General features: G+C 43.2%; 4 non-coding genes across 4 annotated transcripts; all 4 read right to left on the bottom strand.

Annotated features, from left to right (window-relative positions):
- Nucleotides 1–638: 638 nt before the first annotated feature.
- On the bottom strand, nucleotides 639–720 carry trnas-gcu. Its single transcript has one exon. It is a non-coding gene; the product is annotated as a tRNA-Ser (tRNA).
- A 1561-nt stretch (nucleotides 721–2281) lies between these two features.
- On the bottom strand, nucleotides 2282–2363 carry trnas-gcu. The gene has a single exon. It is a non-coding gene; the product is annotated as a tRNA-Ser (tRNA).
- A 7496-nt stretch (nucleotides 2364–9859) lies between these two features.
- Nucleotides 9860–9941, bottom strand: trnas-gcu. Its single transcript has one exon. It is a non-coding gene; the product is annotated as a tRNA-Ser (tRNA).
- A 456-nt stretch (nucleotides 9942–10397) lies between these two features.
- trnas-gcu lies at nucleotides 10398–10479 on the bottom strand. The gene has a single exon. It is a non-coding gene; the product is annotated as a tRNA-Ser (tRNA).
- Between the last annotated feature and the right edge of the window lie 460 nt (nucleotides 10480–10939).

The following is a 10939-nucleotide window of genomic DNA, read 5'->3' as shown; positions in this document are numbered from 1 at the left end:
GCTCTCGCGGTGGCAGTCGGCCATCTTACCAGTGTTTGTGAAAGTCAAAATCTTCCAATGCCATAATAAAGTACAGAATTGTACTGGTTACACGATGAGGATGGGATTCGAACCCATGCATGCAGATTAGCAGTCAGCGCCTTAACCACTCGGCCACCTCATCATGTAATACCTAAGTGGCAAATGAGCTTAAAAACTGTAGTTGCTGTATCGAAACCCTTGAATGAAATCTATGAAAGTTAGGCAGAGCAATGGCAGGGCCATGTGTCGATCCCAATCGAGACATTTAACAAATCTGTTGTCAGGCCGAGTTGCCTCAAATGCTTGATGCGGTGTGTTGAGGTGTCGGTTCAAATCCCACCATTGAGGTTGCCCTTGGAAAAGCTATTCTTCAATACATGAATCTTATCAGTTTCACTAGGATTGTGGAGGGATTCTATATTCATGTGGGGCCATGCAAAAGAGGAAATATGTTTTGTGAAGAGGTTGGTGTTTTGATCCACACATGTAGTTCATCGCATTCACCACTAAAATACCAATTCCTGTGCTCTAGCGGTGGCAGTCGGCCATCTTACCAGTGTTTGTGAAAGTCAAAATCTTCCAATGCCATAATAAAGTACAGAATTGTACTGGTTACACAATGAGGATGGGATTCGAACCCATGCATGCAGAGCACAATGGATTAGCAGTCCATCGCCTTAACCACTCGGCCACCTCATCATGTGATACCTACGTGGCAAATGACCTTAAAAAACTGTAGTTGTTGTATCAAACCCTTGAATGAAATCTATGAAAGTTAGGCAGAGCAATGGCAGGGCCATGTGTCGATCCAATCGAGACATTTAACAAATCTGTTTTCAGGCCGAGTTGCCTCAAATGCTTGATGCGGTGTGTTGAGGTGTCGGTTCAAATCCAGCATTGAGGTTGCCCTTGGAAAAGCTATTCTTCAATACATGAATCTTATCAGTTTCTCTAGGATTGTGGAGGGATTCTATATTCATGTGGGGCCATGCAAGAGAGGAAGTATGTTTTGTGAAGAGTTTGGTTTTTGATCCACACATGTAGTTCATCGCCTTCACCACTAAGATACCAATTCCTGTGCTCTCGCGGTGGCAGTCGGCCATCTTACCAGTGTTTGTGAAAGTCAAAATCTTCCAATGCCATAATAAAGTACAGAATTGTACTGGTTACACGATGAGGATGGGATTCGAACCCATGCATGCAGAGCAAAATGGATTAGCAGTCCATCGCCTTAACCACTCGGCCACCTCATCATGTAATACCTACGTGGCAAATGAGCTTAAAAAACTGTAGTTGCTGTATCGAAACCCTTGAATGAAATCTTTGAAAGTTAGGCAGAGCAATGGCATTGACATGTGTCGATCCCATCGAGACATTTAACAAATCTGTTGTCAGGCCGAGTTGCCTCAAATGCTTGATGCGGTGTGTTGAGGTGTCGGTTCAAATACCAGCATTGAGGTTGCCCTTGGAAAAGATATTCTTCAATATATGAATCTTATCAGTTTCTCTAGGATTGTGGAGGGATTCTATATTCATGTGGGGCCATGCAAGAGAGGAAGTATGTTTTGTGAAGAGGTTGGTGTTTTGATCCACACATGTAGTTCATCGCCTTCACCACTAAGATACCAATTCCTGTGCTCTCGCGGTGGCAGTATCTTACCAGTGTTTGTGAATGTCAAAATCTTCCAATGCCATAATAAAGTACAGAATTGTACTGGTTACACAATGAGGATGGGATTCGAACCCATGCATGCAGAGCACACCTTAACCACTCGGCCACCTCATCATGTAATACCTAAGTGGCAAATGAGCTTAAAAACTGTAGTTGCTGTATCGAAACCCTTGAATGAAATCTATGAAAGTTAGGCAGAGCAATGGCAGGGCCATGTGTCGATCCCATCGAGACATTTAACAAATCTGTTGTCAGGCCGAGTTGCCTCAAATGCTTGATGCGGTGTGTTGAGGTGTCGGTTCAAATCCCACCATTGAGGTTGCCCTTGGAAAAGCTATTCTTCAATACATGAATCTTATCAGTTTCTCTAGGATTGTGGAGGGATTCTATATTCATGTGGGGCCATGCAAAAGAGGAAATATGTTTTGTGAAGAGGTTGGTGTTTTGATCCACACATGTAGTTCATCGCATTCACCACTAAGATACCAATTCCTGTGCTCTCGCGGTGGCAGTCGGCCATCTTACCAGTGTTTGTGAAAGTCAAAATCTTCCAATGCCATAATAAAGTACAGAATTGTACTGGTTACACAATGAGGATGGGATTCGAACCCATGCATGCAGAGCACAATGGATTAGCAGTCCATCGCCTTAACCACTCGGCCACCTCATCATGTGATACCTACGTGGCAAATGACCTTAAAAAACTGTAGTTGTTGTATCGAAACCTTGAATGAAATCTATGAAAGTTAGGCAGAGCAATGGCAGGGCCATGTGTCGATCCAATCGAGACATTTAACAAATCTGTTTTCAGGCCGAGTTGCCTCAAATGCTTGATGCGGTGTGTTGAGGTGTCGGTTCAAATACCAGCATTGAGGTTGCCCTTGGAAAAGCTATTCTTCAATACATGAATCTTATCAGTTTCTCTAGGATTGTGGAGGGATTCTATATTCATGTGGGGCCATGCAAGAGAGGAAGTATGTTTTGTGAAGAGTTTGGTGTTTTGATCCACACATGTAGTTCATCGCCTTCACCACTAAGAGCAGTGATAGTTGTACATTTCCATCACTCGTTGTGTTGATTTCATCATCTCCGTTAGGTGATGTTTTTTCACTATAGAATCGTATTGTAAGTGCACGTGCATTTGCAATATGTTTCAATGTGCATTTACCATATGAAATTTGACATGCTCAAAAATGCAAAATTGACTGGTCTGATGAACACAGGATGGCCGAGCAGTGAGAGTTGTACCTTTCCATCACTCGTTGTGTTGATTTCATCATGTCCATTTGTTTATGTTTTCTCACTTTTGCAAAATCACTGTGCATTTGCAATATGGTTCAATGGGCATGTACCATCACGATTTTGTCATGCTATAAAAATGCTGCAGGAATGCAAAATTGACTGGCCTGATGAACACAGGATGGCCTGGCAGTGATAGTTGTTCCTTTCCATCACTCGTTGTGTTGATTTCATCATGTCCATTTGGTGATGTTTTTTCACTATAGAATCATATTGCAAATGCACGTGCATTGTTGTGCAACTGGTAACCCAAAAATAAAAATATGGTTGTAAATGCATTTACCGGGACTCCTATTATCCATGCCCGCTATGGGAGTACCCTACTACGGCTCTCTATCTATGGGGGCAGTCCTGAGTGCTTTATGGACTGTTTAAAATATTCTGATGGATACGCATTGTTGTGCAACTGGTGATTGAAAATAGGCACCTGGTAACCCAAAAATGAAAATATGGTTGTGAATGCATTTACCGGTCATTCTGATATTAATGCCCGCTATGGGAACACAGGATGGCCGGGCAGTGATAGTTGTTCCTTTCCATCACTCGTTGTGTTGATTTCATCATGTCCATTAGGTGATGTTTTTTTCACTATAGAATCATATTGCAAGTGCACGTGCATTTGCAATGTGGTTCAATGGACAATTACCATATGAAATTTGACATACTCAAAAATCCTGCAGACATGCAAAATTGACTGGCCAGATGAACACAGGATGGCCGAGCAGTGAGAGTTGTACCTTTCCATCACTCGTTGTGTTGATTTCATCATGTCCATTTGTTTATGTTTTCTCACTTTTGCAAAGTCACTGTGCATTTGCAATATGGTTCAATGGGCAGGTACCATCACGAATTTGTCATGCTATAAAAATCCTGCAGGAATGTGAAATTGACTGGCCCGATGAACTCGGGATGGCTGGGCAGTGATTCTGGTTCATCTCAATGGCTCGTTAGGGTTGATTTCAGAATGTCACTTTTGGTGATGGTACCTCACTGTTTAAACATATTGCAAATGGACAAGAGTCACCAGCAAGTCACCGTCCATCAGTCAATTAGATATCATTCTGACACCAAACTGATACAAACTGACACTAAACCCACTTTTTCCAACCTGTTTCGTAGCCAACTATCACATACTTCAGAGCTGGCCCAAAATTCACAACGCCTTTGGTTCAAACCATAAAAAACATAAAACACGTAGTTACGTTCTAGCTGCGGGTCCATTTCTTATGTTACTTGTAGGCCTAGCTGAGGCGACCCCGAATCCCAAGTTTCGGCTCGATCGGTCATTTGGTGTCCGAGCAAAACCCTAATTGGTACTGAAAATCCACTTTTTCCATGACTTGCTACGGGGTCCTTGAGTGAGCTATCGGACAGAAACGTTGGGGTCTGTCTATATGGGCCGAGACGGTCGCAATGCACCTAGTCTTGTGTCTCTGAGACATTTCTAAATGTCGCCATTTTCGTAATGGTCAAAATGAATTGAAGTCATTGCAAATGTACGAAGCTGTTTCTCGGTCCGAGAACCGTCTAGAGCCACGTAACTCACCACGCACTATCGACCTGAGGTCTAGAACAGGATTCTAAAGTTTCGGAACTCTAGGTCTGACGGTTCTTTAAAAGTTCCAACAAGGTTAACTAATGCAGGCAGTGTATGTCTCTACGCACCCCAATGGGTCCCTACTTCCAAGCTGTGTGTATGTGTGATTTAGTTTTCCTTTGAAATTTTATGGGAAAATGACTGATTTACAGTTCATGGGGGTTGCCTAATCACACATATGAAGTTTTGGACAGATCTGACTTTTTTAACCCCTCGAAACAGCCCCTGAGACACCAATTAAGGCACTTCCGGTTGGCACAGGAAGCTATAAGTCAACACATATCCTCACTGGGCTATGCTTTACAGAATCCTGAGTTTTAAGTCCTTACGTTAAGAATTGACTGATTTACACAGGGTTAAATGCACTGTCTATCAAACTGCAGGCAGGTAATGGAAAAACACTTTTAGGGTGATTTTAACCACTTCCGGTTGGTCCAGGAAGCTTAGAATCAACACAGGTAGACCTCATACTGGCCTGATGGACTGTTACCAAAGACAGGTTCATACGGCATTCATAACCCATATAGACTTCAGGTTGAATTTAGGGGTAAAGGCAATGTATTCCTATGGGGAGAGAAGTCAATGCAAACTCTTTGAAGTAAACACCTTATTTTAACTATTAAGGGTTAATGCCACACGGTCAACGTTAGGCTTGCACGGATCGGAAGGACCTTAGGAACATACCTGAGGTCGAATTGTGCTTCTCACCCTAACGGTTCTCTCACTGTCACCCAAAAGCAAATGACGTTGTGGGGCAGGCTTCATTTTGGGCCTAATTTTCTAATGGTCGCTGCGCTTAGACCGAGCGAGCTACGGTCAAGCGGGATATCTCGTTGAACTCGGCACGACCTAGAGATTATGTTTATGCCATTGCCTGCTCTCTGTGTCTTTGAGAACCACACTTTTTCACTCCATCCTTGCTGTGTGTGCGTGTGAGAGCTTTTCTTTGACATCTGTTGGGAGAAATGACTGATTTACAGTTCATGAGGGTTACCTAGTCACACATATGAAGTTTTGAAAAGATCTGACCTTTTTAACCCTTGGAAACTGCCACTGTGACACCATTAAAGGCACTTCCGGTTGGCACAGGAAGCTATAAGTAAACCCATGTCTTGATTGACATAGAAACTTACAGAATCCTGAGTTTTAAGTCTTTAAGTTAAGAATTGACTGATCTACGATCTACACAGTGTTGAATGCAGTCATTTTCACCTTTGAAGGTTATGTACATCAAAACTCCTTTTGGGTCAATTTAACCACTTCCGGTTGATCCAGGAAGCTTAGAATCGACACAGGTAGACCTCATAGTGGTCTGATGGACTGTCATAGAAGACAGGTTCATTAGGCATTCATAACCCACATAGGCTTCAGGTTGAATTTAGAGGTGCAGGCAATGTATTCCTATGGGGAGAGAAGTCAATGCAAACTCTTTGATGTAAACACCTTCTTTTAGCTGTTAAGGGTTAATGCCACAGGGTCAAGGTTAGGCTTGCACGGATCGGGAGGACCTTAGGAACGTACCTGAGGTCGAATTGTGCTTCTCACCCTAACGGTTCTCTCACTGTCACCCAAAAGCAAATGACATTGAGGGCCAGACTTCCTTTTGCGCCTTCTTTTTTTCAAGGTCAGCGAGCTACGGTCAAGCGGGGCGTCTCGTTGAACTCGGCACAGCCTGGAGACTATGGTGATGCCATTTTTTGTGTTGATTTCAGAATGCCATTTTGGTGATGGTCCCTCTCCATTTAAACATATTGCAAATGTACAAAAGTCAACTAGCAAGTCAGTGTCCATCAGTCAATTAGATGTCATTTTGACACCAAACTGATACCAATTGACACCAAACCCACTTTTTCCAACTCATTTAGAAGCCAACTATCATATATGTCAGAGCAGGCCCATAATTCACAGCACCTTTAGTTTAAAACATAATAAAAATATAAAACACATAGTTAAGTTCTAGCTGCGGGTACAGGTCGGACATTATGTGAAGGCCTATGTGAGGCGACCCCGAATCCCGAGTTTCGGCTCGATAGGTCCTTCGGTGCCCGAGTAAAACCCTAATTGGTGCTGAAAATCCACTTTTTTTCCATGCCTTGCTATGGGGTCCTTGAATGAGCTATCGGACCGAAACGTTGGGGTCCGTCTCTATGGGCCGAGCCGGTTTCAATGCACCTAGTCTTGTGTCTCTGAGACTTTTCTAAATGTCGCCATTTTCGTAATGGTCAAAATGAATTGAAGTCATTGCAAATGTACGAGGCTATTTCTCGGTCCGAGAACCTTCTAGAGCCACCTAACTCACCACGCACTATCGACCCGAGGTCTAGAACAGGTTTCTAAAGTTTCGGAACTCTAGGTCTGACGGTTCTTTTTTAGCTCGAACAAAGCTAACTATTGGAGGCACTGTCTGTCTCTACAAACCCCAATACGTCCCTCCTTCCAAGTTGTGTGTCTGTGTGATTTAGTTTTCCTTTGAAATTTTATGGGAAAAATGACTGATTTACAGTTCATGGGGGTTGCCTAATCACACATATGAAGTTTTGGACAGATCTGACTTTTTTAACCCCTCGAAACAGCCCCTGAGACACCAATTAAGGCACTTCCGGTTGGCACAGGAAGCTATAAGTCAACACATATCCTCACTGGGCTATGCTTTTACAGAATCCTGAGTTTTAAGTCCTTACGTTAAGAATTGACTGATTTACACAGGGTTGAATGCACTGTCTATCAAACTGCAGGCAGGTAATGGAAAAACACTTTTAGGGTGTTTTTAACCACTTCCGGTTGGTCCAGGAAGCTTAGAATCAACACAGGTAGACCTCATACTGGCCTGATGGACTGTTACCAAAGACAGGTTCATACGGCATTCATAACCCATATAGACTTCAGGTTGAATTTAGGGGTGCAGGCAATGTATTCCTATGGGGAGAGAAGTCAATGCAAACTCTTTGAAGTAAACACCTTCTTTTAACTATTAAGGGTTAATGCCACACGGTCAACGTTAGGCTTGCACGGATCAGGAGGACCTTAGGAACATACCTGAGGTCGAATTGTGCTTCTCACCCTAACGGTTCTCTCACTGTCACCCAAAAGCAAATGACGTTGTGGGGCAGGCTTCATTTTGGGCCTAATTTTCTAATGGTTGCTGCGCTTAGACCGAGCGAGCTACGTTCAAGCGGGATATCTCGTTGAACTCGGCACGGCCTAGAGATTATGTTTATGCCATTGCCTGCTCTCTGTGTCTTTGAGAACCACACTTTTCACTCCATCCTTGCTGTGTGTGCGTGTGAGAGCTTTTCTTTGACATCTGTTGGGAGAAATGACTGATTTACAGTTCATGAGGGTTAACTAGTCACACATATGAAGTTTTGAAAAGATCTGACCTTTTTAACCCATGGAAACTGCCACTGTGACACCATTAAAGGCACTTCCGGTTGGCACAGGAAGCTATAAATAAACCCATATCATGATTCGGGTATGCCTTTACATAATCCTGAGTTTTAAGTCTTTACGTTAAGAACTGAGTTATTTACGGAGGGTTTAGTGAGTGTGTGTTATTTCAGAAAATCATAGAAAATCACAGAAATCTCGCAGAGCTCCGCAGCACACTTTAAAAAGATTCGTAAGAACACCCTGCAACTGGATCTGTAACCGTTGAAAAACAAAACACCTATACGTGAACATCACCAAGGTGTCGTTGTACGATTTATCTTAAATGACGATAGATAAATGGCTGGTTCTTTTTTTATTGACACCGGAGGCTCCTTGACTTTGACGTGAAGTAGAAAAATAATTTCTCTATTTTCATTTTGTACCTTTAATGGCCATAACTCAAAAACCGTTGAGGCCTAGACGCCATGTTGTTCGGGGCCAACTGCCCATTATGCCGCCCCTACGCTCACCGAGTTTCGGCTTCTAAATATTTTCAGTTTTCGAGATAAGGCCAAGTCGTGAATCGTGATGTTTTGTCCAATAGCAATATGATTGCTTATGCCCTCTTGTGGGAATTTCCGGGACAGCGGAAAAATGACCTACCTAAATCTTATTATTTTTGTAAAACGGAAACCGAATGTCCGACAAAGTTCATTTGATGACTTCCTGGTAGGTCCGGCCCTGCCGCTCGGCCCGAAGCCGTCCGCGAATTTTAGAAACGATTTCGGACGTCTAGTAAGGGACCGTACATTTGCAATATGGACTTTCTCACTAACCATACAGGTACTGCCGAAATCTTCCCTTAAGGTATGTAATACCTACGTGGCAAATGAGCTTAAAAAACTGTAGTTGCTGTATCGAAACCCTTGAATGAAATCTATGAAAGTTAGGCAGAGCAATGGCAGGGCCATGTGTCGATCCAATCGAGACATTTAACAAATCTGTTGTCAGGCCGAGTTGCCTCAAATGCTTGATGCGGTGTGTTGAGGTGTCGGTTCAAATCCCACCATTGAGGTTGCCCTTGGAAAAGCTATTCTTCAATACATGAATCTTATCAGTTTCTCTAGGATTGTGGAGGGATTCTATATTCATGTGGGGCCATGCAAGAGAGGAAGTATGTTTTGTGAAGAGGTTGGTGTTTTGATCCACACATGTAGTTCATCGCCTTCACCACTAAGATGCCAATTCCTGTGCTCTCGCGGTGGCAGTCGGCCATCTTACCAGTGTTTGTGAAAGTCAAAATCTTCCAATGCCATAATAAAGTACAGAATTGTACTGGTTACACAATGAGGATGGGATTCGAACCCATGCATGCAGACCACAATGGATTAGCAGTCCAGCGCCTTAACCACTCGGCCACCTCATCATGTAATACCTACGTGGCAAATGAGCTTAAAAAACTGTAGTTGCTGTATCGAAACCCTTGAATGAAATCTATGAAAGTTAGGCAGAGCAATGGCAGGGCCATGTGTCGATCCAATCGAGACATTTAACAAATCTGTTGTCAGGCCGAGTTGCCTCAAATGCTTGATGCGGTGTGTTGAGGTGTCGGTTCAAATCCCACCATTGAGGTTGCCCTTGGAAAAGCTATTCTTCAATACATGAATCTTATCAGTTTCACTAGGATTGTGGAGGGATTCTATATTCATGTGGGGCCGTGCAAGAGAGGAAGTATGTTTTGTGAAGAGGTTGGTGTTTTGATCCACACATGTAGTTCATCGCCTTCACCACCAAAATACCAATTCCTGTGCTCTCGCGGTGGCAGTCGGCCATCTTACCAGTGTTTGTGAAAGTCAAAATCTTCCAATGCCATAATAAAGTACAGAATTGTACTGGTTACACGATGAGGATGGGATTCGAACCCATGCATGCAGAGCACAATGGATTAGCAGTCCATCGCCTTAACCACTCGGCCACCTCATCATGTGATACCTACGTGGCAAATGAGCTTAAAAAACTGTAGTTGCTGTATCAAAACCCTTGAATGAAATCTATGAAAGTTAGGCAGAGCAATGGCAGGGCCATGTGTAGATCCAATCGAGACATTTAACAAATCTGTTGTCAGGCCGAGTTGCCTCAAATGCTTGATGCGGTGTGTTGAGGTGTCGGTTCAAATCCCACCATTGAGGTTGCCCTTGGAAAAGCTATTCTTCAATACATGAATCTTATCAGTTTCTCTAGGATTGTGGAGGGATTCTATATTCATGTGGGGCCATGCAAGAGAGGAAGTATGTTTTGATCCACACATGTAGTTCATCGCCTTCACCACTAAGATACCAATTCCTGTGCTCTCGCGGTGGCAGTCGGCCATCTTACCAGTGTTTGTGAAAGTCAAAATCTTCCAATGCCATAATAAAGTACAGAATTGTACTGGTTACACGATGAGGATGGGAATCGAACCCATGCATGCAGAGCACAATGGATTAGCAGTCCATCGCCTTAACCACTCAGCCACCTCATCATGTAATACCTACGTGGCAAATGAGCTTAAAAAACTGTAGTTGCTGTATCGAAACCCTTGAATGAAATCTATGAAAGTTAGGCAGAGCAATGGCAGGGCCATGTGTTGATCCCATCGAGACATTTAACAAATCTGTTGTCAGGCCGAGTTGCCTCAAATGCTTGATGCGGTGTGTTGAGGTGTCGGTTCAAATCCCACCATTGAGGTTGCCCTTGGAAAAGCTATTCTTCAATACATGAATCTTATCAGTTTCTCTAGGATTGTGGAGGGATTCTATATTCATGTGGGGCCATGCAAGAGAGGAAGTATGTTTTGTGAAGAGGTTGGTGTTTTGATCCACATATGTAGTTCATCGCCTTCACCACTAAAATACCAATTCCTGTGCTCTCGCGGTGGCAGTCGGCCATCTTACCAGTGTTTGTGAAAGTCAAAATCTTCCAATGCCATAATAAAGTACAGA

This window comes from Oncorhynchus gorbuscha, unplaced genomic scaffold (assembly GCF_021184085.1).
Source record: "Oncorhynchus gorbuscha isolate QuinsamMale2020 ecotype Even-year unplaced genomic scaffold, OgorEven_v1.0 Un_scaffold_777, whole genome shotgun sequence".
Classification (NCBI taxonomy): Eukaryota; Metazoa; Chordata; class Actinopteri; order Salmoniformes; family Salmonidae; genus Oncorhynchus; species Oncorhynchus gorbuscha.
This window is presented reverse-complemented; position numbering and strand designations above follow the sequence as displayed.